The sequence below is a fragment of the Canis lupus genome, chromosome 2 (genome assembly GCF_003254725.2).
Source record: "Canis lupus dingo isolate Sandy chromosome 2, ASM325472v2, whole genome shotgun sequence".
NCBI lineage: Eukaryota > Metazoa > Chordata > Mammalia > Carnivora > Canidae > Canis > Canis lupus.
Window position 1 is genome coordinate 31,881,427 of NC_064244.1, and position 5,928 is coordinate 31,887,354.

The following is a 5,928-nucleotide window of genomic DNA, read 5'->3' on the forward strand; positions in this document are numbered from 1 at the left end:
GCAAAGGCAATAAAATTGAGCAAAGATAATCTTCAAAACAAATAGTTCTAAACAAGTGGATATCTACGCACACACACAAAAAATCTCCACTCAAACCTTTGCCTCTTCACAAAAATTAACCCCAAGTGGATCACAGACCTCAATGTGAGCTGAAAACTTATGTCCACACAAAAACCTGCACACATATGTGTATGGCACCTTCACTCCTAACTGCAAAAATGTGGAAACAGCCAATAATATGTCCTTCAGTAGATGAATGTGATATATCTAGATAATGGAATATTATTCAGCACTAAACAGAAATGAACTATCAAGCCATGAAGAGACCTTAGTAATATGAAAGAGCTTTAAATGCATATTACCAAAGAAGCCACTTTGAGAAAAGTACATACGCTATAACTCTAATTACATGATATTCTGGAAAAGGCAGAACTCTGGAGACAGTAAAAAAATATATATATATATATATCAAGGGTTTTCAAGGGTGGGGTAAGGGGGGCATACAGGTAGAGCACAAGATTTGTAGGACAGGGAAACAGCTTTGTGTGATACTCTAGTGGTGGATACAGGTCATTGTGCATCTGTCCAAACCCACAGAAGGACAACACCAACAGTGAGCCCTACTGTAAAGTATGGACTTTGGGTCATATGATGAGTCCCAATTTAACTATGAACCTAATACTTCTCTTAAAAAATAAAACTTAAAAACATTAAAATTTTTCATATAAATCAAAAATCCTAGTAATTATATACAGGAATATGAATTAAATACTCAGTAAAATCAAGAGCTTCCAATTGGAAAAAAAAGATTAACAATGTTATACGTAAGACAAAATTTTAAATATGAAGTCCATAATGTTGATGGAAAAAGTATGAGAAAAGGTACACCATAAAAATACTAACAACAAAAGAAAAACAAAAACAAAAACAAAAACCCTAGGTTCCCTATCTAAATGCCATACAAAGAACATTTCAACTGAGGAAGCGTTACTAATTATTGAGATTTAATAATCGTGAGATGATTTACCAAGAAGTCATCAAATCTCAAATCCCCGCTAGCTGATTCCATGACCAGATCAGGTCCTGAATGGTGCATTTGAAGCACCTCCAGCTTACCATCCTAAAACTGTGTAGCTGTGCTGCCCCTTCTAGATACTTGATTTTCACATTTTCCTTAACATATGCACCAGCAATGCTAATGTAAATATTATTGTGAACCAGGGAGTTTTTAGTAAAATAATAATAAGAAAAGTGAAAAGGAAAGACCGTGAAGTTTGGATAAGGATTCAGATCTTTAACTATAATAAGCATGAATCTTTAAATTGGGGACAGCAGGAAATGAAATGATATTAATAATGAACAATATTCTGGGACATTCATAACACTGTAAAAATCAGAATAGACAGGAATCTATTTTGATAAGTAAAAATGAGTAAAATTGAACCACTTTATTTCAAGAAAGTATATGAGTGGATTTCTACTGCTGATGACATAATGTCAGCAAATGGTGCTCAAACATTACGTCCCTAAATCCCAAAGGGTAAAATATGTAGATACATTGTCAGGGTGAAGTAATATTTTATTTAAACTCAGTGTGCAAAATAAATAAATAAACAAACAAACAAACAAACTCAAGGTGCAAATGAATAAAATGTGCAATCATCAAAGATGAAACAACCTAAACAAATTAAATACTTAAAGTACTTTATACTAAAAATTTATAAAATACACTATAAAAGTATTGAGAAAGCAAATAAAAACACTCAGAGATTGACATTAGAATTTTTAATATATATGGAATAGTTAAAAATAATCAAGTACTTTCTGATATTATTATTTACTGAAGCTTCAAAAGCTAATAATATTATTACCTAGATATAGCCTTCCCTCATTTCAAAACTTGTATCTACTTTCATAAGAAAGCTAAAATTTAAAAATCATCAAGGTAACAGACTTTCAATAATTATTATGATTTACTTCTCATAAGTAAAACTTCAAATAATTTCTTTGAAATGTAAAATTCAGGCCTTAGAATAATTTCATTTTTGATCCCAAGAAGCTAAAAAGAACAATATGTGAAATTGTATATCAAATGTTTGTGTGCTTTAAAAAATTTCCAATGAAAATAATATTTATATAAAAACATAATTGGATTTTAATACAGATTCTATCAGTAAAATTATGGGAAGAAAACATGTAGTTTGGGCCAAAATCTTGGGAAAGTTTCAGAAGGTTTTAATTTGGCAGATTCACCATATGAAATTTTCTCTGGCTAAGGAAATAAAAAATGTAATTACTTTAATTGTTTTCAACCATATGTCAAATAAATTTCTCAGAGAATTAAATACCAAGACTTGAAAGAATGAATTTTGGAAGGAAATTTGGACTTTGGATGGTAAGTTTTAATGTAAAGGCTAGGAAGGAGTTCATAATTCTTATCAAATCTTATAAATTTACTCTAATGGAAATCAATGAAAAAAGAATAATCTTTGCAAAAAATTACAATTATTATTGTGATTTGACTTTAATAAAATACATTCTAATAGATATATCAATATTTTCTTTTGTTTTAAAAGAAAAATGATTCAGTTATTAGACCAGGAAGACTCACTTGAAGAAGGGAATTTGATTTAATTAAGTGAAGGAACTTTGGCAGAGATGCAGAAATCACAGAAATGAAACAATAGGATACAACACGAAGCAAGAAAAAAGTGTCTTCTAAGAGTACGACTATAGGATTGTGAAATAACTGTATGAAAAGGCAATGCTGTTTGATGAAAAAAGTAAAGTTTATATGTTTATTGTTTTACAGTTTGTAAAATATTGATACAATACCAAATGTTATTAGCAATGCTCCATGGACAAAACCTGAATGGGAATCAACAAAATTAAGCCAACTAATTAAATAGGATCTACCATCAAACGTATTATTAACTTTCTTGTCAATAATACAGACATGTTTTTATAGTGTCAACATTACCATAAATGTAAATTAAATTTTAATACAACTTCTCTTAGTTCACCATTAATAAAAAGGAATTCAACTTCATAAATAATATAATGGCTATTAAAACATGTGAAGAATTGATGGAAGAGTCTGACATCACTTATTGACTTCATGTGAGAGAACAGAGACAGCCAGCCACACCAAGCAGAAATCTACAGGCAACCTTTCTTTACAAGTAGCACATGACTGGAAAACACTGGAGTGACTTGATAGATAATTTGAATAATACAACAATCAAAACCTAGTAAACAGTTGTGTTAGTGATATACACAAGTGATGAGATGATAGATAGATAGATAGATAGATAGATAGATAGATAGATAGATGATAGATAAGGCGGATGGAAGGATGGATGGATGGACAGATGGATGGATAGATGGATGGATAGATGGATAAATAGATAAAGTAGATGGATGGATGGATGGATGGATGGATGGATGGATGGATGGATGATAGATTAGATGATAGATAGATAGATAAGATAGATAGATAGATAGATAGATAGATAGATAGATAGATAGATAGATAGAATGGATGGATAGATGGATGGATAGATGGATGGATAGATGGATAAAGAGATAAAGTGGATGGATGGATGGATGATAGATGATAGATAGATAGATAGATAGATAGATAGATAGATAGAGCAGATGGATGGATGGATGAATGGATGGTTGGAAGAAAGGATAAGGAAAACTAGTGAGGGGAAGAGGGAATATTTTTTTAATTGAAGTATAATTAACATAGAACGTGAGACTAGCTTCAAGTGTACAACATAATGGTTCAACAATGCTATACGTTAACCGCGCTCACCAAGTATAGTCACTATCTGTCACCAAACATTATTACGACCTCACTGACTATATTCCCTACACTGTACTCTTCACCTCTGTGACATACTTATATTAGTCCTGATAACCCCCTTTATCTATTTCACCCTCCCCTGACCCACTTCCCCTCTGGCAACCACCAGTTTGTTCTCCGTGTTTAAGAGTCTGTTTTTTTTATTTCGTTTGCTCATTTTGTGTCTTAAGTTCCACAAACAAGTGAAATCATATGGTATATTTATCCTTGTCTGACCTATTTCACTTAGCATCATACCCTCTAGGTCCATCCATGTTGTCATAAATGGCTCGATCTCATTTTCTTTTATGGCTGAGTAATGTATATGTATGTGCACGTATGTATCTATGTACATATACACCACATCATCTTTATCTGTTCATCTACTGCCAGACACTTGGGCTGTTTCCATATTTTTGCTATTATAAATAGTGCTGCAGTGAACATAAGGATGCATGTATCTTTCCAAATTCATGTTTTCATTATCTTTGTGTAACCAGTAGTGAAATTACTGAATCATTTAGTATTTCTACTATTTTCAATTTTTAAAGGAAACTCCATACTGTCTTCCAGAGTGGCTGCACTAATTTGCAGGGAATATATCTTTTTGAAGTGGCTTTTTAAAAAAGTCAATGAGAAAAATGAAGAAAAGTGAAGGATGAGAATCATATCTTTGAAAAAAAGTCCAGGGAAGATATTGATACTGAAATTCATTTATTCACTCATTTGGGAATGTCTTCCTCTTAAATGCCATTTGTGTTCTGGGACTGGTTTAGTCATTAGAGAATGAGTGGTGTGCAGATATGCATGGGTGGGCCTTTATGGTTTACACTATGGTGCATTACGGAAAAATTAAATAATTATACAAAGATGTACTTTAAGAACTACGTGGTCAAGGAGAAACAAAATGATTCTGTGACATCATATAATAAATGAATATGAACTGGGAAGGTTTGGAACAATTTCCTTGAAGAAGTGACCCTGAAGTTCTTTCTTCTGTAACAACCAAAGCAAAGCAAGAAAAATAACCTCTCATTTGTCCAAATTTAGCATAAGGATCACATAAGCATATTAGGTCTTTGGGAGGGAATTTTTTCATGCTGGGCATGACAAGGAATTCTTTTTTTTTTTTTTAAGATTTTATTTACATATTCATGAGAGACACAGAGAAAGAGGCAGAGACACAGGCAGAGGAAGAAACAGGCTCCCTGCAGGGGGCCTGATGTGGGACTGGACCCCGGGACCCCAGGATCACACCCTGAACCAGAGGCAGACACTCAACCACTGAGTCACCCAGGTGTCCCTCAACAAGGAATTCTTAAACATATATCCAGTTCTGCAAAAGTGTGATGGATCAATTATTGATGTCCTCAATAATCAATGTTTTTAATCAGCTGAATTCATAAAAAGCAAGACATTGTAAAAGCCCACAGACCCAGGCTGCGTGTCACACTGAGATGACCTGGTAACATTAACAGGAAAAATAATTCTGAACAAACTTCAAAAACAAATAAATAAATTAATAGTTTCAGTGTCTCTCTGATTGTCCCCTTTGAGTTTGAGTAGTCTTAGGTGGCTGTTGACTGGGGAGATGTTGTTTAAGGGCACAAACTTGGAACCAGTAAATAAGTAAGTAAGGGCTAATGGACAGTACGGTGACTATAGACAACAACGACACTGTGTCACAAAACTCAGAGTTGCTGCAACACTACATCTGAAGATCTAGTGTTGTTCCCACCACAAAAAAGACACGTCAACCCCATGACATGATGGTGGTGTTAGCTAAAGCTAAGGCGGTAATCATGCTGCAGTCTGTGAATGTGTCAAATCAGCATGTTCTTAAACTTACACCATGTTATGTGTTAACTATATCTCAGTAAATTATAATAAAAGGCAATTTAAAAATCAGATGCTTATTGAAAGAAGCAGCACATGCTCAAGCTATCCAGTATGTAAAGGAAGAGAAATTATTATTACCATGATAAATTTACTCGTATTGACTAATTGAAGTGTCGATTTTTTAACAGATAAACTAAAGGAGCAAAGCTGTTAACAATATGTCACCACTGAGTCCCCAA